We start from the raw sequence: 24,626 nt of genomic DNA, 5'->3' as shown, positions 1-24,626 counted from the left end.
CCCTGTTGCTGTATCTTTTTAATTCATGCCTTTGATTCTCAGATCTTTTCCAGCTGTAGCTGGAGCACAAGTTTAAATAGATGACTACTAGTCGGCAGAAACTGAGAACCAGCTGTCCTGCAGCTGTATAAAAGTGCTGGCAATAAGTAGAGTGAGGGTCCTTGTGCAGTTGTCTGCCACAATCCAGGGGCACTGACTAGGGCATCAGCTCCTTGGGTTGTGTTCAAAATCTTGACCAGTCCCAGCTAAACAGGAACTATCAACAGGAATTTGGTGACTTCACTTTGTTGCCTCCATACTTATTAGGTGTATTAATGCAAAAAGAGCAGATTCTTATAGCAAAATATTTCAGTGACTCTTCCATAACCTTTGTTCTCCTGTGACACAAAGAACAGGCAACTTCTTGAAGAAAAGCTTGGCTAATGTCACCAGTTGCCCTAAGCTCTCTAGCTTTAAGCTCCATCTTGTCTTTTGCTCCTCTCTTCCAATCCCTTTTGGCTTCTCCATTTGTGCACTTTCTCCTCCAGCCTAACAGGAATCAATTAGAGATGACCATAAATACCAGGCAGACCTTGGATCATAGACTTAAGATTTTTTTTCAATCATAGCACTGTAAGCTGAATGTTTTTATGTACAAATTGCAATACCATGTGCAGACTTGAGAGATTATGTGCCCTTCTGGGAACCACTACTGAACTGTATGTAGAGCTGTGGAAAATAAACCAAGGCCCCAATAGCTTATTGGACTATCCGACTGCATGGTTTATTTGTACAAGTTATGTATTTGTGTAGCTTGTTTTCTGCCTATAGCCAACTAAGAGTCATCAGTATTTAACAACAAATAACAAATGGACTTACAACATAAGTGGTTTCAGGGGTGGATCCATACAAACAAAATACTTAATAGTTCAGAACTATAGTAAAAACAATCACAATCATATCTGTGACCTTGGATAAAAAGGGAACAGAAACAAGCTGTAATGAAGTGTGAAAGCAAAAATACCCAATGAAAGACAGACAGGCAGTCAATAAAACTGCAAAACTCAGAAGCCAATTGTCAATTAAAACCTCTCTGCATCACTTATGAATTTTAGATCAATTTTAAATGGAGTCCTATTTGCAAGATCATGATTAGGGAAAGCTGTAAACTTCTCTAGGCCAGCAGTCTTCAGAAATCTTGTATGCCATCCACTGAGAAATGGGGATACAGGCTCTCTAGTCAACTGATTTAGGTGGCTAATGAGTTTAGCCTGAGGCATGTGGGCTGGAAATCAGGACTGTCAAAATAAGAAAACTGAGCCTTTCAAACACATATAACACCAGAAATGTTCTTGACCCAAAAGAGCACCTGGACTAAGAAGGTGTGACTTTTAGACAGGATTACCACATGGAGTACAAATGCCATAGCTTTGGTAGGATTCTTTAGGGCAAACTGAATTAATTTACTCTTTAACTTTAAAAGTGAAAATGACAATGGAGCCAGCAGTGTAAGTGTAAGCACTATTAGCCCTTCTCCACAACTTACCCCTACCATTTACTGTGGGTCTTTATCTTCTTACACTTAATTGGATGAAAAGTCTAATATTGCCTGTTTAGGCCCATTTCCCATCAGACTAAATAGCCAGCAGAAATTACACAAATTTCAGATCCTTAATAAGGGAAAACTTTCTCAATCTTGCTTAAGGAAAACAAGCTCTGCCCGTTTATGGAAAGTTAAAATACTGTGTTGAATGTTGCAGGACAGCGTTCAGTTCCAAACTAAAAGTTCTCAGGGGTCAAGGTGACAGTCTCTCTTCTCCTTGAACAGATAATGAATGTGAAAAATGCCATACTCCATTTATTTCTTATAGTATTTATCAGTTTAAAAGAAGTGATCAAGGCTTGGTCTTACTGGGGAGAAAAGGGCCTAGGTTCCCCTCTGGGTCAACAAATGAAGGTGATGTGAGAACACTTTAGTTCAGTGTTATAGCTAGAGCAATATAGTTGAAGGGAAAGACAGAAATAATGCTCATTAAAAATAGTGAGATCACACTCAAAATCTTAATCATCTTCTAGCTAAATGAGCAAATCACAAGGCCATCTTGAAGAAACTGGTAAATTGAACTGCAACATCAATTTCTGTAGTTCTCCAGCGTGATGGCATATTTAGTGTAGCTCAGATTTGAGGCAAGTGAAACTTTCCAAGAGGCTTCCATTTCTGCTTCTAGGATCACACCAGAAACAATATAGAGCTGCCAAAAGATTGTACAAGGGGTTATTAATTGTGTATGTGTGACGGCATACAGTCGAGATGCACAGAAATCTAATCTTCGGAATAATGATCATATTTTTCTTTTCTAATCTTGGTTCCTTTTAATTCCACAATTATTCACAGGTGCAGTATGTCTGTTCACCAGATGTGGCCACACAGTTATGCAACTAAATATCTGAAACTTCACTTTAAAACCTCTGTATCTGAAATGGGGGATAGATAAATCCAAGCTAAAAATCAGACCCAAATATAATTTGATTTTATGGGGGGGAAAGGTGAAAACTAAATGAAAGTTCTAACTTGCTCATTGTGTAGCGCCTTGTCTCTTAAGAACATTAGGTCATATAAAAAAATCACAGCAGAGGTCCACTCCTTTCACTAGCTTCTGTTGACAATTCAAATTCATTTCAGCATGTTGGTTCATAACTTTATTGTGTCTTTTACTATATCACCCCCAAAAGGCAGCTGTGAATAACAAGGTTTTTGGTGATGATGAAGTTGTGACAGCACACTCTTTGGGACCAAGGGCAGAACGTTCTTAACCATGGACCTTTAAAGGCATGAACAGATGAGCAATTATACTGATTTAAAAAGGAGGGGGATGTTCCACTTGCAAGCATGCATCAGCTATTCTGTTGTAACTCTTTTGTGTCTGCTCCTGTCCTGCAATAGATGAAGCTTACCCACAGTAATTTATCTCTGAGTGAAATAGGTAGTAAATGATTTCAGTTGATCTTGTATTATAAATACCTTCTTGAATTAGATTAGCTAGGCAGATGGTCTTTGGTTGCAGTGAGTCCAAAACTTTCTACCCATGTCCCACCTTAACCAGAAAAGTTTGTATTGAAAAGCTTGAGTTCTTTTCTATTTTCCTTAACTGGACTATATTCAAGAAGAGAGGATAAATATAGTGTTTTGCTATGTCTGGATTTGTATAGATGCTTCATGGGAGGCATGTGCACCATCAGGTTAGTCAGTTTGGATTGAATCATGAAGGCAGTATCTCTACAAATTACCGGAGTGTGAGGAGAACTCAGAAGGCAGACTGAAAAAAATCCTTTAATATATATTTCCTGTGCTCTAACAAAACCCTTTGTTGCCAGCAGGGAAGGATTAAAATTCTGGGTTAGTGAAAGTGGAATGGAATTTGGAAGGAATAAACAAAAATAATCCTGGGCATGTTTCCAAGAGAGTTCATAGGGAGACTGCCACAGAAATAAGCACCTGTCAGAAGATAAGAGCCTAAAAACAAATTGATTCAGCTGTAGGTGCCAGAAGGGTTTGAATATAAAGTCTCTGTCTCCCTGAATAAAGTTACTGCCAAAGGTCAAGAGCAGTGACTGAGGCCTTCAAAGAAGCTAACTCCTTGGTAGCCACAAAGGGGAGAACATCCTTCTAGTTAGAAAGTGCTGTCTACCTCAGGATAAGTAAAAATATGTATATTGAATTCCCTTTCCAATAAGAAACTGAAGTCAGGCAGAGGTGAAAGCTTGCTTACAGAAATTTTAAAAAATCCCAAGTAGGCAAATTTAATATATAATTTAAGTCTAAAAAGGGAACATTAAAAAATATAATATGATGACCCAAGGGAAAATGATTCTGTAGAACTGACAAGAAACTGGAGGGGAGGTCCTTATGCACTTAAAATAGCTACCCCTTGCTTTCAGGATTCGAAGTAGCACTAAGGACCTTGCTGACCCAGGCTCGGGAAAAATCATGCTCCTTTTGCACAGAGATGAGTTTCCTGTTAGCCCAAACAGTATGCAAGTCATTAGATCTGGACAAAAATAAATACAGTATGAACTTACTTTTACTGGGGACTCAACAACCATTGAAATAAAAAGTGAAGCCTGGCAGATATACTAGCAATTAGCAGACATTTCAGTATCTGAGATCTGATCCAAAGCTCACAGTGAAAAGACTGTCTTGACTTCAGTAGGCATTTGATCAGGCCCTAAATATTGGCATGGAACATAAGATTTTTTTTTCCCTCCGCATCTCCAAGGCATACTGATACCCAACACCTCAACAAAGGGGTGCTTGTTAAGCTGACATGTTTCTCATTCCATGTAATAATGGTACCTGTAAAAATGGCAGAAAAACAACAAAACAAGACATTTTTAAAAAGCCTGTAAGGTAAGCTTAAACTAGAAAGGATCTCTGAAATGGCCTATCACCCTTCTTATAATTCTGAACAATGACATGTGTACAACCTGAAGGCCTGAAGAACCAATATGTAGTGAAGTAAAAGGAAGAAAAACTAAAATCTTCAGTAGATTTTGTATAACATGATTTCTATTGAAGATATTTGACATGATGATGTAAACTACTCTCTGTGTCTCAGCTGATCCAGTTTTAATCTGAGGGGAGTAACAATTTCCTACCTCATAGTGGTTTCAGGAAGCTTAACGCCTATATGTCCTAAGATGGAAAGAGCTGTCTCAAAGGAGGGCCAGAGTGCTAGCCTCATACCTGGGTTCAATGTATCATTTTAACCTAGACTTCCCCTGTAACCTTGGGCAAGTCACTTACTCAGTCTGTGATCCAGTTGACCGTATGTAAAGTTGGGGTGATAATAGTTTTCAGAGCAGCGGCGTAGGGACAAAATACATTAGGATTATGAGGCACCCTAATTCTGTGGTCATGGGGAGCAGATGAAGTTATTAAATACCTTGGTAATTGGGTTAGTCTGTTGGAAGATGTGGGATGGAGTCCTTCAAACGTAGGAGAGTCTAGAACTGAGGCCTTTTGCTTCTTGGACATGTAAGCTAAGCACTAGGCTATTGTGTAGGAGGCAGGCATTTCTCTCATTTGCAGTTTTGGGTACTGGACTTTATCTTGCTTTCAGTGTTGTCACTGTCAGTCAGGTGTTGGGCATGCCGTGTGAATGCCTAGTAGCTTAGGGACTTAGGTGGACTTTAGTTGCCTTCTGGCACTGACCTGGATTGAAGTGGAGCTTTGGTGGGACCTTGCTGCTTTTGTTCTTGATCTGTCTTTTTCCCCCCTAAGCAGGCTCAGAAGCTTGATTCAGGCCAAAGTGTGGAGGCACCCAATCATCCTAGGTTTCTAAGGGGACTTGCCACTGTTGGAGTGGGGCTGATTCAGATATCTTTCTCTGTTGTAGGTGCCTAAATGCTACCTAGCTTTCACTTAGGTACCTATGAGAATGACATGGCTGTAGCTCTGAAGTATTATAAACTGAAGAAACAAATAGCAATGCATCTTGTTTAACGACAACTACTGTTCAAAGGAAAGAAGAGTGAGTACCCTAATGCAAGCAGCTGGTTAGATGTGACAGAGGTGATGGAAAAATCAACAAACTTACAAATTCCCTTCCAGTTTAATGGGATCTCCTCTTTACTAATAATTGTTCTTGCATAGTGGCAAAAGAGTAAGATGTAGAATGTACAGAATTTAAAAATGTTATGAAAGCAGAATATCAATTCAATGCCAATATGAGATCTCAAGACCTTTCCTGAAAGAGTTCAAGGCTAAATTTGTATATCAAAAAAGCAGGAACAAATCTAGGATTTTACAGATGGGGTGTGGGACCAGTGGCTGCACCTTCCCCCCTCCCAGCCTCCTTTCCCTCCTTGCTGTGGAGGGAGGAGGGCAGGCAGACCATGCCACAGGAGTGGCAGCCACAGACTTTTAAAATCCCAAAGGTAAGAATTCCTCCCCACTTCCCACATTCCCTCTTTGCTCAGAGGCATATCCCCTTCCCTCCCATTCTCCAAGTAGCTACCTCCTGCTGTTGCCATCTCTGCTGTCCCAGGGGTGAGGGAAGCTCATGTCCTGTGCAGCATTTGGCCTTAGTCCATGGCAGTGGTAGCAGGAGTGGGCAGGTGCCCCCTCTGCTTGTTCCCCTTAGGTGTTTCTAGCTCCTGGAGGGAGAACTCATCTTTCTTCAGCCGCCTGCACTGTCCTGGGCGGATCTCAGCCACCACACGGCCTGGCTGGACCAGGACGTGAGCTCTTCTCATCCACAGGACAGTGGGGACACTGGCAGGAGCAGGTGGGGGAGAGGGGATGGGAGTTCTCAAATTTTTTAGAACTTAAAAAAAGTCACCAGATGCTGCCACTGCTCCTGCCACATTATCAGAAAGGGGGATGCATCTACACCACTGCACCTACTCTTGAGCTGCCTTTGAAAAAAAGCATCAAGTGTAATCCATGTCCACCAGTCCAGTCCCAGTGGTAGCTAGACCATCTAGGAACTGATGGACCTTCTAGTCTTGCCTGGGAGAACTTGATTTTTAGCTGAGGAAGAACTGGTTTATACATTTATATTCAGGGTCCCAGGTGTGATCCTTGCTGCTGACAACCCAAATTGGTGTTTCTTAAGTATACATGTCAGAGTAAAAGAGCATAATAGTGTTGTCTTATAATATATGTCCATATGCCTAAAAGCAAACTTACTGTAGAATATTATTCGCACCAGAGTTGAGCTTTATTACCAGCGCATGTGATTTGTCATCTGTATCTAGAGAGTGGGTTGCTACAGCTCAATAAGCTTGATCTTTTTTTTGTTTGTATTTTGTCCAAAATTTTCTAAGAGCAAAAATGCAAATAACTCCTTTTCATTAGTTTCTTTCATTGCTTCCCTGGGGTTAACAGTGAACTGTCCATAGTACCTGTTTCTTTAATTTTCCTTTTTCTTGGTTTTGAAAGAGTAATATCCTCCACTACTGTCTCTAACTATAGACTGCATTGGAATCCATCCTATCAAAACCTTTTTGCCATTCTGTCAGCACTTCATGTGTGTAATCCTCCTCATTCCTAGTAAGCAGAGCTTGTCAATTTAGGGGTTAAAAAAAAGGCCTTGATTTGATCTGTTCCTGTATTTGTAGCACCTATGCTCCCTTCAGTAAGTGTACTGAACTTTACAGTTTGGGATTTCTGGGACCCTGATTCTGGGTACCTTGTCTAGTGATTTTGATCAAAACATGTTTTGGACCATTAAGTGCTGTGAAAAGTGATTGTGAGTGAACTCTCAGTAACTGTAATAAAAATAGCATTAATAGGCACTACTGGCATTAATGAACCAGTACTTTTTAAAAAACAGTCCCTTACACATTTCATATTTTTTATCATTTCCCTATGACTTTCTCTCCTGCCTGATCACAATTTCTGAGAAGATAGTATGAACCAATGCAAATATTATTTTATAAGAAGCTGTTTCCAAAGACAACCATAAACATTTTTAGTGGCATTAAGATTGCTCCATGGGTAAAAACCTGGAGTGCTATCAAGCCAGTATGTCTCTATGGGTGAAGTCCATTCCTGTAGCAGACTAGCAAGAAACTAAGTTTATTCTCTCCTCTCTCTCTCTCTCCCTCTCCTCCTCTTTCTCTCATATATGCTAACATACACATACCAGCCTAAGCGGGGGTAGGAAACTTTATAAATAAGGGGAAGCTAGGATGGGGCAGGGAAATGTAGTATTTAACTCTGCAAAACATCTTGTGATTCAATTTATATGAGGATGCTGTACAAAAATATTATACCATATCATATCTAACTCCATTTGCCAATTACTCTGTGCAATGGAACTCTTTTTACAATAAGTCTATAAATTGTGTATGAGAAGGAGGGAGAGAGAGAGAGAGGCACAACTGCTCTGAATCTATTCATTGCTGGAAAATGAAATGTATGTTTAATAGGATAGCTCAGTGATTCTTAACAATGGTGCTGCAGCACCCTTGGGTCCCTTGAAATCTTTTTAGGGGTGATGTACACAGTTAGCACTATTAGGTGTGAAGACACCTGCACACAATTCCCAAAGATTATTTTGGAACCCATAGTGTCAAAAACATTTTGACCTGTTATGGTATTTTTACATTCTTTGCAAAGAGGTATTGCTCTATTATCTTTCTGTAGACAAGAAATCAGTTAAACCTAAGAGCTGGCATTTTCTGAAGAGTACATTGAGCTTAAAAAGGGGTGCTTTGAATCCAAAAAAGTTTGAGAACCACTAGTATAGCCTGTCCATAATAGTTTTGATAACCATTTCAGTTTAAGTCTAGAGATCTAAATGATAAACAATACTGAAGGCTTCAACATACTGTGTAATAATCTTTTAAATTAAATAGTCATTTGTAAAGATGCATAAGGAGATTATTATGTTAAATAGATTGAATTTATGCTTAAATAAAACCAGCAATATTAAGAGCAACCACCTACTGTTTCAGAGTCATGACACATGAAAGCATCCTGTCAGCTTACTAAGGCAGATTCATCCCAGACACGAAATATAAATATCAAAGGGCCAGACTGTGAACTTCTTACTCATGCTGGCAAGCAATACTCACTGAAAATGATTCACTGAAGTTAGTTATATTACTTAGATGAATAACTGCTCATCAGTAAAAATAAAGTGTTTACAACTAGCCCAAAGGTGTTGATTAGCAAACTCTTCCTATCATTAAAGAAGGACTGAAGCCTTTTTTTGGACAGATTTCAATACAGTTACTTAATTTATGCCATGACACATTTGGTGTTTTTTGGAAATTAATATATCCGTCTTCAATAAAAAATGTTTGTTTATATAATAAGTTTTACACAGTCAAAGATTTCTGGTCTGAGATTGTTGCCTTATTAAAGGTACACGAAGAGTATTTTTGTATGATTATACCCAAATGCAATAGAGACTATCAGTGTTGACTGACTGACATAAAGAAGGTGTGACTGCTTGTTGCACTGCAGCTCCTCTGATACATTTTGGAAGACCTAGGCATGCCAATCTTATTGCTCAGGTCAAACTCCACATTGGAATTATCTGTGTGGACTCAGTTCAAATTCTTTGTGCTTTCCTGTCCTAAACTGCTGTGTTGAGCTCTTGTGTACAGATTTATAACTTTCAGGACTCACCTCAATGGGTATGGAATTTTAGTACTGGACGAACTTATTTTTTTTATGTACACAGATTCAGCCAAATCCTGAGGCTTTCTTTCAGGGTCAAATCATAACCCCAATATCCCATGTCTGTGTATGGGAAGGTTCCCCCCATGAAGATACCATCTCACCTGCAGAGAAAGAGAGGCCAATAATGCTATGTCCCTTTCCTCATATTCCACATAGAGTCCTCACTTGTGGAGGGACTGTTATAAAGGAGAAATTATGGATGCTTGATGGGCTATAGAAAGAAAGTATGAGCCCTCCAGTAGGGGCTTTGGGTAGAACCAAATAGTTTTCATAGACACTTCTACTTAGGCATTGCAACACTTACAAATTAGACCATTCCACCTGGGCTAAGCACAGTCAGTCAAAAAGCCCAAGACTGAATCGATTCAGTCTTTGCAGGTTTGTCTAAGCTGCAGAGATTAAACTGAGGAACAACTGGACAGACATTCACTTTTGATTCAGGAAATGTGGCTACATACCTGCAGTGGATCAGACCAGAAGCCAGGGGGCACTAGAACATGGCTGTCTGGCATGTAGCCAGCATGGGCTGTGTGTCTGCTTCCTCTTTCTGTTTCTCTCGAGGTCTCTAGGATTTGCAGTCCAGAATCACAGCAGCAGTACTCTGCAGGGTTGCTAAATCACTTTCTCTTCCTGCTTCCATAGATTAGATTTGTAGTCCATAGTCGCAGCCAGTTTTTAGCAAGGCAGATCAGCTCTGGAAGGGAAGTTTAACCCCACTTCCAGCCCAGCCCAACCCAGGGCTGGAAAGTAAGCTGGGATGCTGAGGGACTGTTGTTTAACTTGAAACAGGAAGGGGTCTGGGATGGAAGTTTCATAAGCCAATTTGACCCAAATCAGTTAAGTCTGATACTACATTCAATCAGGTTTATTTTAAACCAGTTTCAGCCATTTTGAAACTGGTTTACATGTACTGAGCTTCTGTTCTGTTACAGGTTTAAACCCGTTTCTGGTGATTTAAACCAATTTATGTGTAACTTCTGTCCCTAGCTCCGGAGAATAAATGTCTTGCATCCCTATACAGGCAATGGCAAGGAAAAATTGCCTCCTAAGTGTAACAGAATGCCATCACAGTATCTCCCCAAATTTTGCTATCAGGGTTATCACCTTTCTGTCAATTTGGCTGCCATGGTCACTGAGGGGGAGCAGGCAGCCCTCCCCCCATCTGTCTTATGTAACCCTGAGTTGTAACCTGAGCTGGAAACATTCGTGAGGGTGGGGGATCCTGCTCTCGCAGACATGAGAAGCTACAGGTAGCCAAGGAGGAAATCCACCTCAATGACCTTATAGCATGGGGAAGGGGGCTTCCTATAGGTGACCAGTGTTGCTTTTTAAACTGATTGGTTGACATCAGAAAACACCTGCCTGATTGGACCTGGAAGGTGAGATCACTTAAATGCACCAGGCATCAGCCAATGGGGCTGCTTCTGGTGGGAACTTAGTGACAAGGTCATGACAGGGCTATATAGGGTCCCTTCTTCCTGGAAGGGGCAGAGCCTTCTTGAAGAGCCATTTTTGGCAGAACCATGATGGAGAGAGCCATTCTGGAAAGCAGGGAGAGAGCTTCCATGCTGGAACCCTAGAGCTCCTGAGGAGAAAGGAAGAGCTGCAGCCCTCTCCCTCTCTCTGTCTTGAAACTGGAAACATAAGAAACTGCCTGCCTCCAGATGATAGCAACCAGCCTCTGGATGTTACTTGTGAGTAAGCTACCTGAGATCCATCTAGATATATAGCTTGCAGTACAGCAGTTGCATAATCAATGGCTACTAGGCCACACTGTTTGCTCTAGGGTTATTCTTTGATGTTGCTCTATCTTGTATCCTACCCCAAGCCTCCCTTCTGTACCAATAAAGTTCTCCTCTGAGCATAGTGTGGGAAACTTATTGGGTGAGGGACTGGGTTATGCCTTGGTGCTCCCTTGGTCCAGCTGACTAAGGGAGGCTCCTATTTGGGCTTCAGGCTAGAGGAAGCACCCCAAGTTCTTGCAGTGGGTTGAGCACCCTCAAGGTTTACAAGGCCTGTGTATCCCAGGAGGGCACAAGACCACGGACAAATGAAGACTCCTGGGTGGTGGCAGCAGTAACCCCAGGCTTGTGGGCGTGCTCTGGGAAGGGGGTCGGCCGGATGTGAGGCATCCCAGGGAGACGCTCAGAGCCTGGTATGTGGTCGGGCACAGTGAAGTGGGTGGCTCAGTGCACGAGCACCCCCTGCTGGCCTGCCACACAAAAGACAACCCAGAGTACTTAGGCACTCAGCAGGGGGAGGGGGATGGAGGAGGGTCCTAAAATAAGCCAATGGCAAATGCTAGACAGAGGGATGTTCTGAACTCCCATCCATCCTTGGAGGTTAGTCATTTATCTCAGGGCTGCATGTGAGACACCTCCACCATTTTGGGGTCAAGAGGACCCAGAAGGCAGGCACCTAAGTGATACAGACAGCTGCGGTCAGATGAGTGCAAAATGTGGTCTCCACCATGACTTTGTCTCAGACTGTGGTGGTAGTAGTACCCTCCTTTTAAATAATGATCTAGCAGTTAGAATGCTTACCTAGAAAGTGGGAAGCTTGGGTTCTAGGTCCTACTCAGTTTGAAGGAAATCAAATACACATTTCCTACTTTCTAAAAAAGTGCCATACCACAAGACTAAAGAATACTTTGAGTACTTTGATGTGGGTTGTGATGAAACAGAAGTAAGAGTTAGGTACCTAAAATGCTTGATTGGGTTCATTTCTAAGCATGCTCAGAAACCTAAATCTAGATACCTAGAGAACTTTTCAGGCCCAAATGCAGATATCTAATGATTCTAGATGCCTTAGTCATTTTGCATGTTTGATCTGGATCTGCTGCTGCTTCTAAATTCTGCCTAAATCCTGTTCAGGTGCTGATGATAATAGCTATCATCTAGCAATTTGCTCTTTACTGGCACCATGACAAAAAGAGCAAAAAGAAAATATAGCCCAGGGTAGAACTTCACAGGAGGGTTACCAAGGTTGTCTACAGTGTGAGGTAGGTGACTCCAGTGTCAGTGAGACACAAGCCCAGTTTGTGTCATGTCCTGTTTACCAGGGGGGACACCAAATCAAAGGACCTCCTGGTCAATCTCCTCATGGCTCTGGCCAATCTGGTCATTTATAACACCGGGAAAGAGGATTTGGCCAGGGGAACCCAGGTGGGTGTGGGGCTGTTGTTCTGTCACTCCTCTGGTCACATTTCCAAGCCATTTCACTGGCTGGTGTGCACAGGCTCCCTTGGCTCATTCAGGGGGCAGTGAGCACTGGCCAATGTGCTCTGCTTAGTGTCCTCTTCCAGAGCTCTTATTGTGAAACTGTGACTTCACTCCCTTCCCAGTTTTCTTCTTTATTTATCCCAAGAAATTAGTTGTTACTTTCTCAGTGGCCTCCCTTTTTAAGGGAGACTTATAGTTTTTCTTGTTTGACCTAGGCCCATGATCCCTTGAAAGTAGCAAATAGGCCTGTTTGCCTGGGGACTATGTTCCTTCCAGGGGATGTCTTCATCGCAGATGTTTAGCAGCAACCAGGGGAGTCTAGCCTAAGTATGTGCCGGCACACTGCAAAGCTATATTGGCATTATTCGTTTTACGCTCCCATGTAGGTGTACTCAACAAAGTCCTAGCAACATTCCATGGTTCTTTGGGCCTCAGGAAGATGTGATTCTTTCCCTGACAGTTCTGGGAGAGTGTCATGAGGAGAAGGAGCTGGCAATGGCATGAACTGAAAATGGGCAAGAACCAGCAAAGGAAAAGAGGGAGCCGCATTTCTGGAGCAGCTGCTTAATGAAGCTAGAGTGGCCCTGGAGGGAGAGTGAGGAGGGGAGAGACCCGGACAAAAACAGGGAGAGGTGTGGTGCATCAGAATGAGAGGAGAGCCAATTGGGACGTCAGGGGTGAAGAGAAGTTGGATGTCAGCTGGCTGGAGAAGATGGAGAACAATGTCGAGCTGGGAGATATCGACTGAAGAATCATTGCCAGGAATGCGATCCAGGAACTGGTACGACTTTGGGAAACAGAGGGCCAGGGCGGCAGAGCTCTATGGTGACAAGTAAAACTTTTCTTATTTTTTTTTTTATTACAAGGTTGGGCCAGGCTGGAGCAGCAGAATAAAGAACAAACGTAAATACAGTAAGCCCAACACCATTTAGTGTGCTTAAATGGAAAGGCACCCTTTGTGGGGGGCTTATACCCTTGGGAAAAAAAAACAAACAAACCTGGGAAATCAGGCTTGTCAAGCCCAAAGGACATGAACTCATCTTTGTTTATCATACCTGTGTTTATTTTGGGTTGTTTAGAGAGGGATCTTGGACGTAATACTTACCTCCACTGGAGAAAACGTTGATCAGTAGCTTGGGGAACAGGCTTCTGTTATTTCCTTCAGCCCAGGATGTGGTGATACCTAAGAAACAAAAGAAAACAATGGAAAAAAGTTAGAGAGATGCCTAATAAAAGAACCTTATCATAAACAACACACTGTGAGTTTTCATTTTTATGGTCAACCAGATTGTTTTATGAGAAAGTTCAAAACCTCAAGGGAATTGATCAGTACCTCATTAGCCAGTGATGTTTAAGTTGCACCCTCCCAGTATAAACCCTTTAACATCAAGACGTGGTAGGTGAGATACAGGGTCACCACTGAGAAAAAGAAACAGGGAATAATCTGGTAATTTGAGACCTAATCTGGGTGACTGTGATTTACATACACCAATACACTAGACAGAATACATCACAGAGAGCTTTCTAAAAATAGGAACAACGTGTAGGAAGGCATTGGAGGAAAATAGAGGCTTGAATGAGTTAGCCTACACCCTCACTACAAAGCGGATCGTTTACTAGCCTGGGTGAAAGTAGCATCTGAACTCAACACCCAAGAAAATTGTGTTTTAAAGTACCATCAGACTCAGGTGAGAGGTTTGGGACAACACCTGAGGAGGAGCCTGAATTAACCTGGTAGAGAAGACATATGTGCACACTATTAATTAATAAGAAAATAGATTTTTCCTAGCAGCTAGAGCTGATAAGCATACATGTATCCTTTTTGGAGGGTAAAGTATGAGTTGGTTTGCTTGTCTTTGCAGAAGCCTCCAAATTTTGACAGTGATTTGGCCTGAGGGATGTCACATGAATTTTTATATCGCACTTGTCCCATCTGTTAACCCTAAATATTATATATTTACCTATTTAAAAGGCTGATAATGTAGGAACAACTGCAGCTAGAAGCTACAATGTCAATGGCCCTCCTCTTCTAGAGTTTAGCAATCACTAGTCAATGTGTTTTGTCATGTCCAGTGTTACAATTTATGTTTGCCCAGGGCAGGCATGTATGGAGCTCAGCCATAGTGCAGCTTATTCTGCATGCTCAGTAGCCATATCAATGTTTCCTAATCCATACTGCACATGGAGTAGGATCACAAACTGTGTATAAGTGCCAAAAATGGCAACTGTACAGATGAATAACTGCCATTTGGATGTGTAAAGTGAAACAGGGGACTGCCCTTAGTTGCTTAGATCTTTTGCTCTTGAAAGTTTATGCATTTCCAATTCACCTAGCCTAGAAGGTGCAACTCTACCCTGCCTCTTGCCTGTCTTCAGACTAACACAGCTAACTGCCTTTCTTTGCTTAGTTTTAGTCTCTTAAATTGAAAATGTAGCTGCTATTGTTGAATACTGACAACTAGCTTTTGCTGGGTAAATGTGTCACATCTCTTCTTTTCCTCACTGAAAAAGTCAAATACATAGAACAACATATTCATGTTAATAACCAATAAAAGTGGATAATATTTAATTTTATTAGTAACTAATTTAGCATAAGTTACATCCAGCATGTAAGGAAAGGCTTCAAAGTTGCAATTCTTGTATCTTTTTAAGCATAAGGAACTGTGGGTTGATTACACAGATCACTGTCACATCACTACTGTATATTTTACCCTAGGCACAAACTAAGTTAATATTTTATTAGGTGTTCATCAGTATGCAGAAAAGCAATGGCTTAGGCGAAGTGATGGAACTGTCATTTGTGCTCCTTTGAGAACCTTAAAAGTAAATAAAGTTGCTTAAAAAAGGTAAGAGTGGGGCTCTATGTTCCTGGAATTATTCCCAAGACACTCTATCCACCAAAGCACATGCTGTTTATTAGTTAACTGTAATAGATGTGTACCTCTTGGACAGCAACTGGTAGATCCTTTCATAGAATAGAAAAGCATACCTTTCATCTGGTCATAAAGACAGGAATTTAGGAGAAAGCTGTTAAAGTCATTGCCTCTGAACACATTTAAAGTGAAATTTATGTAATTAGTAAGCTGAAGTAGATACTATAATTGAAAGAAATCTTATGTTGAAGGTACTTAAAATGCACATTAAAAAATATTCGGAGGTCTAAGCATTTGAGGAAGATGTAAGACCTTACATGGCAGATTTCTTAAATTAATATTAGATAAAAAAACTACATCCAACTCCTCTTGTAGGATAGTTGAAAAAGAAGCACCTTGGCAATGTTACCTGACCTTAAAACTTTGGATATTGGGAGTAAGTCAATTTAAATCCCGATTTAAATGCATTCTATTTGAAATTCGTGTGATTTCTGGTTGTACCTTACTTAGCTTGAAAGACGCATTTTGTTTTCACAGTGTCTGTCTTAATTTCTCATCTATCACGCATGTTTCATTGCCTTCAATATACAAGGCTTAATTTTCCATTATAGCTACTCTGATGTTAATATGCCTTGGGGATAAGAAACATGCATGCTGTTGCAACTGTGGTGCAGGATCTAGACTGACTGCTGCATAGTGACACAGAACCTGAACTAAGTGTTTGTTTTAGCTAAACAGCCTTGGCAACTTCAAATTAATCTTTTTTTAAATAAAAAATAGCAACAGCAGTTTTGAATTTACTGGATAAGGCAAATGACAAAAATGCAGGCAAATGGGCTAGACAGGAAGAAGACAGGAACCTGACATTTGCTAATGAAGAAAGAATATCAGATTAAACTGAGCTGTAAGAAGCTGTCTGACTAATTGTAGAATGGAACAAACATTCTGGCTGTAGCACTTTGTGAAGAATTTATACAATGTGTAGATGCTTTAAAGAACTGGGGAGTTCCTGGTGAGCTTAGCACCAGAGTGATACTTTCACCCTAAGACATCAATTGCATAACTGCTACGCCTCTGCATGTGAAGGTTAAAAGACAAAAGAAATTTGAAGGAAAAGTAAAATAAAGGATTTTTGTTGCGATTTGCCAGTTGAAGAGGTATCAGTTTTGATGTTAAATAGCAAGGCAAGTTTTAGATTTAAAACAATTCAGGTGCCAGCTACAAATTAGCTGGGTGGTAGAAACTGATTCCCACATTTGTATCTTTTGGCCCCACTGTTACTTCCACAAGCAGTCTGATTCAGAGCAAGCAGTTTGATTCCTAATGCTAAGACAACAAGAGAAGTCTGTTGCTCAATGACTAGGTTTCTGTTTGTTTATTTTCCTCTGCATCCTGTGATGACACTGGCATCAATTATCTTGACACCCTTCATGGCCTTGACCTGGATTTGGTATGTGAAGTGGAATTGCTGGAAGGATTGTGTTGATAATTATGATTCATTCATGACCTAAATTGCCACCATTTTATCCTTCTGCCTCAGGCACCGTATGCTTTAGAGAATGGCAACTATCCTCTGATGTCAACTTTTAGCGTAAAACTGCTTTCTGACTATAACATTCCAGTAACTGGTTCTAAACAGACAAAAGAAAGGACCAAGCCTAATTTATTCATTGCACAACCTAGCTCTCCAGTGAACCTTAAATGCATCTCAAAAACTCATACACAATTTAGAGGTGAACCAACATGAGGACAGAAAGGAGATGAGTAGATTTAACACCTTGTTTTTCTCTGTCTTCACAAGTTTAGATCCTCTGTAATTTCAGCTTTGAATTTATCTCTCAAGGCCTTACTGGAATCTAAACCAAACCCTAATACCATTATAAATCAGAAGTGCAGGCCATATTTATGGTTATTGGGAGCTCTTCAGTTAAGGCTGTGTCAACAGTTCAATTAAAAAACTAACACATTACAAGTTTATAAATTTGCCATAAAGCTTTACTCCAGACTCAAAGTTGGTAGCAGAGTGCAGCCTTGGTGAGTGTTCAGTTGCTCTTTCTTTTTTCAAAATATAAACTAATTGGTGTGGCTATTTTTAAGTTAAAAGATACAACAAGATAAATAGTGGCTTCTGGTTCCTCTCATACAATCTTGATCAAGAGTTTTTACTAGATTTAAAATTTGCACGCAGTTAACCCATAACATGATTATGTGATTTCAAATGATTTACAGAGATCAGATTATTTCATTTGCAAAAGGCAAGGGTTTGTATGATTGATATTTTTTTTGGACCAACAGAATGGTGGGGATAAAGTCAGAGACACTTTCAAATGGAAGACATTCTTCATCTGGTCATTTGCAAAAGGAATTTCTGCCTTCATGGAGTACCTGCCTTGGAGAAAGGCTTTATGAGGATTGTTAAGATTCTTTGGGGGTGTCTACATAAGACATTTACTGTGCAGTTGCCTAATTAACTGTGTAGTAAACATCTCACCATCTACACATTAGGGCACACAAAACTAATAAATTCCACGGTAGGGTAAGACTTTCAAATACAAATCCTACCTGCTGCAGTGTATTTTTGTGCACAGTAGCACATTGGTAGTTGCTGACTGGATGGCTGGGGCACAAGGGTGTTCAGTGCTGTGGCTGCCTGAGAGCTAGCTCAGCTCTGAATTTCCCTCGTGCCCCAGCCAGCCCCTCCATAGCACATTGAGCTTGCTCAGAGCAGCCCTATGCTGGCAGGGGGACCCCCACTAGGCTCCATGCCAGCCAGGGCTGCTGCAACATGGCTCAGCATGCTTCAGTTCACATGCACATTCAGACATAGGACCAGGAGCTTCCCCAGGAGCAAAAATCTGCAGAGCAATAAGCTGCGCAGTTTATTGCTGCCCCCAATGGCACATGTAGATGTGCTCCGTTATGGGCAAACTTTTCCTCTTTAGTCTGCATTGTATATATCTTTGTCGAATATACATATCCTCTTGCCTTTCTGCATTAAATCTTTCATCCATCTGAAAAAAAAAATCCAAATTAAATATGGTTAGACTATGCAACAGATGTTTCCAGTCTGGTTTGGATAGGAGAATTTTGACCTAAGTTGATCAGGTGCTTGGTTACAGTTATGACAATTTGACAGTGGCTCAGTTTAATAATTTATTTTGGGTTTTTAGAATGTATACACTTGTATTATTGTGACCTTTGTACATTGCAATAATTGGGCTTGTTTATTTTTCTTTTAGAGATTCTTTGTGAAATATTTATTCTATTTTTCTTTTCTTTTTTTGGCAAGTCTTTTTCCATGGTGGCCTTTCTTCAAGTGAGAGCTTCCTTTCAAGTCTACTGCTGTAGACTGCCTTCTGCTTCCAAAGATTTATATCTGCCAACTCTAGAAAACTTTAAAGCATATTTGAGAGGAAAAAAAGAAAATGCCTTTTTATGTTGTTGGAAAAACTCTGGAATATAACAATTTTTGGAGAAGCAGATTACAAATGTCATTTGTACTAGTTTTATCTTTTACCAGAATCTGTTGTCATTGCGATATACTGTGTCTGTGTTCTGAATGTTTACAGAAGACATTAAAATAAGCTTTTTTGCCTCTTAAATGGACAGAGCGGTTGTGGAAGGCTTAGTAGGTAGCCCCTCAAACTGCCCAGAGGCACAGTCAGGGAGACAATTAGTCATGGTCAGAGCATCCCCATGTTTCTTGATTTGAGTTAATGTACTGGGCCAGTTTTCCATTGTCCTACACCTTGTACAATAATTCATACCAGAGCAAAATAAGTGCAAAGGTATGTGAAGAAGTATTAATTTATATTTGCCTCGCATGGTGGTAGATGGTTATATACTATGTATGACAAGAAGAATAAAGTCTCCAACATCTGTTTAATTTTGTGTATGTGACAGTAGCCTATTGTAATGCGCACTAGCATATCAAGGCAAAAACTGTGCTAATGCTTAGTAGAATTCGTCTATTGCACATTGTGTCACCAAAAAAAACTTGCCTTTGCTACTGCACATGACTTTATGTAGTACCTCATATTGCAGGTACTAAATTTTATGTGCAGTAGCAATGGTCCACTAATGGACATGTAGATGTGCCCATTATGTATCAAGCCAGAGAGAAAGCTTCTGCCTCAAATGTTATCTAACAGAGCATTGTTTAGGGATAATTAGTGTCTTTATGGTGTATAAAGATACAGAAGAGCAGTTCCACAGAAGGGGTATTGGGAGTTATTCTGCCTCAGAGGCATGGGGCCTCAGAATTTCCCAGCTGCATGAGGGTGCCATTAACTTGTTACAGTCCTTTAAGGAATGCTGTATACTACTTGTATGCATGCCGCATATGGCTCTAGCTACCAACTACATCTCTTCATCTCTTTTCTAGTGGGTTCTTCCACAAGAAAAGCAACTCTTTAGTTACCTTTGTGCTCTCTTGAACATATTCACTCTCCAGTCTTGTTCTCTTTTATGCTGGCTATGCATGTAAGGCAGAGAGAAAGCTCTTCAGAATTGTGGCCTCATAGGGTTGGAAGGGACCTCAAGAGTTATCTAGTCTGTACAAATTCACTCCAGATTTACAGCTCCTAAACAACTCCAGACAGGTGCTTTACCACCCTTCGCTTGAAAACCTGGTTGTAAGATGCTTCTGAAACTGGAAAGATGCTAAGGATCTGGACATGTATAAATCAGCAGGTCCAGATGCTCTTTATCCGAGGGTACTGAGAGAATTGGCAGAGGTCATAGCAGGGCCCCTGGCACAGCTGTATGAGCACTCGTGGTGCTCTGGCCAGGTCCCAGAGGACTGGAAAAGGGCCAATGTGGTCCCCATTTTCAAGAAGGGGAGAAAGGAGGACCCAGCTAACTATAAGCCAATTAGTCTCACCTCGGTCCTGGGAAGACCTTTGAGAAAATTATCAAGGAACACATCTGTGGGGGCCCAGCATGGGAGGTAATGCTCAGGGGCAACCAACACAGGTTCATTGCGGGCAGATCCTGCCTGACTAACCTTGTTTCCTTTTACGAGCAGGTCACAAAGTCCTTGGATGCGGGCATTGAAGTGGATGTCATCTACCTGGACTTCAAGGAGGACTTTGACACTGTTTCTCACCCCATTCTCATAAAAAAACTAGGTGACTGCAGCATTGATGCCTACACAGTCAGATGGGTGGCAAATTGGCTCGATGGTCGCACCCAGAGCGGTGGTGGATGGGTCGTTTTTGACCTGGAGGGATTTGGGCAGTGGAGTTCCCCAGGGCTTGGTCCTCAGGCCTGTGCTATTCAACATCTTTATCAGTGACTTAGAGGTGGGTGTGGAAAGCATGCTGTCTAGGGAGAAGGAACCTGCAACACACCTATAGGCTGGGGAACACCCTTCTCAACAACACAGTGGCTGAAAGGGATCTTAGAGTCATTGTTGGCTTCAGGATAGACATGAGCTGCCAATGCAAGGAAGTGGTCAGTAGGGCTAACCGCACCTTGTTGTGCATCTACAGATGCATCACAAGCAGGTCTAGGGAGGTGATCCTTCCCCTCTATGCAGTGCTGGTCAGGCTGCAATTGGAGTACTGTGTCCAGTTCTGGGCACCACACTTCAAGAGGGATGTGGCTAACCTTGAGAGGGTTTAGAGGAGGGCCACTCACATGGTCAGGGAGCAGCAGGCCAGGCCTTACAAGGATAGACTAAAGGGTCTGAATCTATTCAGCCTCCATAAAAGAAGATTGAGAGGGGATCTGGTGGCCATCTATAAACTCACCAGGGGAGACCGGCGAAAAATAGGTGAGGCTCTGTTCCACCTGGGGTAACAAGGAATAACGGCCACAAATTGATTGAGAGCAAGTTCAGGCTTGATATCAGGAAGCATTACTTTACGGTTAGGGCTGCCAGGCTCTGGAATGAGCTCCTAAGTGAGGTGGTGATCTCCCCTACCTTGGCGGTCTCCAAGAGGAAGTTGGATAGATATCTGGCTAGGGTAACCTGCCTGATTATGATCCCAGCACTCATTCCTGCTCGGGGCAGGGGGTGGGACTTGATGATCTGTTCAGGTCCCTTCCGACCCTAGAAACTATGAAACTATGCTACTTCTGTATTTAATTAGGGTAGCCACTTCAGTGAGGCACTGTAGGCAAGCTAAGTACTTCTCCTGGGAAGCCATGGTAACTTATCCATGTATGGTTATGCTGCTTTTAGTGCAGGTTGCACCTACCTCCTAAATTAGCAGCAGCATAGTCACAGTCATATAGCAGCTGGCATTGTTGTGCTTTGTCCTCTCAGCAGCAGGACCTTACCTGGTACTGCAGGAATGATTGTGGGGAGGGGCAAAGGATCAGGTGAGCTGAAGTTCAAATTCAGGACAAAAGTTCTCCTTCAGTGACTCTTTGAGGAAATTGGAACTGGCCCTCAATTTAGGGACTATCCTGAAAGATTTGGGACAGTTACTTCAATGGTAAGGGAAAACTTTTTTTCCTCTGTCTTCTTTAGGGCAACTTTCATATATTTTATAATTGATATCATATATCCTTTAATCTCTCTTTCATTAAACTACACATACCTAGTTACTTTAGTCTTTCCTCATACAGCTTGATTTCCATGTCCTTTATTTTCTGTCTCTCTATTCTGGACCCTCTCCTATTTATCTACATCCTTCTGAAAATGCAGTGCTTTAAATGCAGTGAACTGAGGACTAAGGATTACCAAGTTGAATGGTATTATCCCTTCCATCTCTTCTGGACAAGGCTTTTGTTAATGCAATTCATACTGGGTTTTTTTTACATGCCAGGCAGCATTCTATTACTGGCTCTGAGTTTGTGATCCACCATCACCTACAGATCCTTATTAGCAATGGTTCAGCTTAGGCAGTTATTCACAATTCTATATCTGTGCATTTGGTTTTGCTTCTCTACCAGACTTGTATTTGTCTTCATTGAGACTTACATTTGCCTCTATACCAAATTCTTTCATTTATCAAGGCCTCTTTGAATTTTAATCCTATTCTCAACAGTGTTTGTAACCCCTTCCTGTGTTCTGTCATCTGCAGATTTGACCAGTATATTCTCTATTATGCCTTGAAGTCATTATACTAAAAATGTTAAAAAGTTCAAAAGCTCTTACCCCTCCACTATCCAGCCACATACAGCAGGGACAGACACTAGTGCTCAGTGTCTTCCTGCAAAAAGATATTTCCATTTAAATTGAAGCATAGTTGATCATCATCTAAACTCAAGACAGACTTGCTCAAGGCCATGAGAGGTCAGATTTTTCCTGTCAACTAAAACCAAAACAATAATAAAAACTCCACCAGCATTGAAGCTCTGGTCACTAAAAATACCTGTGGGAAAGTACACTACCTGCAGAAAGATTGTGTTTCAAAAAAATGCAATGCAACTTATATCGGCTAAGAACTGCTTTTGATTTTATCCATGCATTTACATAAAAGTCGGTGGCACTGGATGAGCATAAAGATAAAATGAGAATATGGAATATCCTTGCAAAACATCCAGAGCATTGAGCAGGAAGTGAAATTTTCCTCTGACTGTGTCTAAGAGTGTTTTTTATGGCAACACATTCCTGTGCATTGACTCATGATTTTTCACTTTCAAAGGGCTCATAATTTACACATCTTATTTTTCTCACTATTTAAGACACCAAGCAAAGCTCAGTCCATTTTTTGCTTTATATGAGCTGAAGATTGTTTCACTGAAAGTCTTGGGTTGGGAGGACCTCCAGAGTTCATTTAGTCCAGAGATTCCCAACCACTGGGCCATGGCCTGGTTGGCTGCTGAGTCGTGGCACAAGCCACTGCTCGGACCTCCATCTGTCCAAACGAGTGAGCAGCTTCCGCTGCCAGCAGTTGCATGTGGGGTTAAAGCTGGGCGGCGGGGCAGTCCCAGGAGGGAGGCAGCTGGTTCCATGCACCTCATCCCGTTTCCGTGCCAGTCCACAGTATAAAAAAGGCTGGGAACCACTGATTTAGTCCAACCACCTGCCTGATGCAGGAGCATCCCTATTCAAATAATTCCAAGCAAATCCTTGCCTAACGTGTTACTAAAACGACACAGGCAACCTTGTCACACAGCCACAACGCATAGCACCCAAACCTGCCATAGCTAAAGCAGGCATCCAATGTTTTGCTGCTGCAAAGGTTGTTAAAATACTTTTAAGAGACCAAAGGAAGAGGACCATGCCCCCTGCTACAGAGGAAGGCAACCACATGCACGCACGCACGCACGCACACACACACACATACACACACACACACAGTCTATACCAATTTGACCATGGGGTAAAATTCCTTTCTGACCCCAAATATGGTGATGGGTCTGACTGAGTTCCTGGCAACACCCTCTAGCCAGGAACCTCCCAAGTTAAGTCCCAGCAGGCATGCTGGCATACCTCAAAATCCCCAGCCTTGGCTACAGTCAACACTCAGTGCTTCTGAGAAAGGAGAACCCTCCACTCCCGACATGTGTAGCGGGGTGGGGGTGGGGGTGGGGGAGAAATCCCTTCCTGGCCCTGTGTGGTAACCAGCAAAGCCCAGAGACATAGGAAATATCCACAGTAGAACATAGGCGTTACTACTCCTGGATCTTCCTCGACCAATAGTTGTCCAAACTTTTCTTAAAATATTTCCAATGGAGATGCTACAACTTCCCCAGGCAGTCTACTCCCCTCTTTTAACAGTGAAGAAGTTTTTCCAGACCTACTTTGTTGCAAGTTCAAGCCGTTGGTCCATGTCCTGATCTCTGCAGCAAGAGAGAAAACTTGTTTTCCCTCATCTTTATGGCAACCCTTCAGATACTTGAAGACTGCTTATCATGTTCTCTCTTCAGAACCTTTTCTACAAGCTGAACATGCCTATTTCCTTCGCCCGCTCCTCATAAGTCTTGCTGCCCGAACCCTTGATCATTTTTGTCACCCACCTTTGACTTCTCCATGTCCATTCTCAAATGTGAGCCCAAAATGGCGCACACTACTCTAGATGAAGGCTAACCAGTGCTGAGTAGGGGGTCACTATTCTCTCTAGTGTCTTTCACCTAAATCTTCTGTTGATTCATCCTAAAACTGTATTTGCCTTTTGTACGGCTGCCTCATGCTGCAGACTCCACTGAGTCTGTGATCTACCAAGATTCCAAGACCCTTCTCCATAGTGCTGCCATCTAGGTAGGTGGCACCTATTTTGTAACTGTATTGTTGGTTATTCTTCTTCAGGTACAGCACCGTGCATTTGTCAGCATTGACTTTCATCCTCTTTAGCTTCAGCCTAGATTTCAAATCTGCCAAATTCCTTCTTAATTACACTCTTATCTTCCAGTGTGTTCACAGTCCTTCCCAGTTTCATGTCATCTGCAAATTTGCTCAAG

General features: G+C 41.7%; 1 long non-coding RNA gene across 1 annotated transcript in view; it reads left to right on the top strand.

Moving 5' to 3' along the window:
• Positions 1-21,548: 21,548 nt before the first annotated feature.
• LOC112549159 overlaps positions 21,549-24,626 on the top strand; it is a 47,061-nt gene continuing 43,983 nt past the window's right edge. The window contains exon 1 of the long non-coding RNA XR_003092495.1: positions 21,549-21,712. This is a non-coding gene — a long non-coding RNA (uncharacterized LOC112549159). The remainder of the gene's footprint in view (positions 21,713-24,626) is intronic.

The sequence above is a fragment of the Alligator sinensis genome, unplaced genomic scaffold (assembly GCF_000455745.1).
Source record: "Alligator sinensis unplaced genomic scaffold, ASM45574v1 scaffold288_1, whole genome shotgun sequence".
Lineage (NCBI taxonomy): Eukaryota > Metazoa > Chordata > Crocodylia > Alligatoridae > Alligator > Alligator sinensis.
The sequence above is the reverse complement of the archived record's forward strand: the minus strand, read 5'-3'. Positions and strand labels throughout refer to the sequence as shown.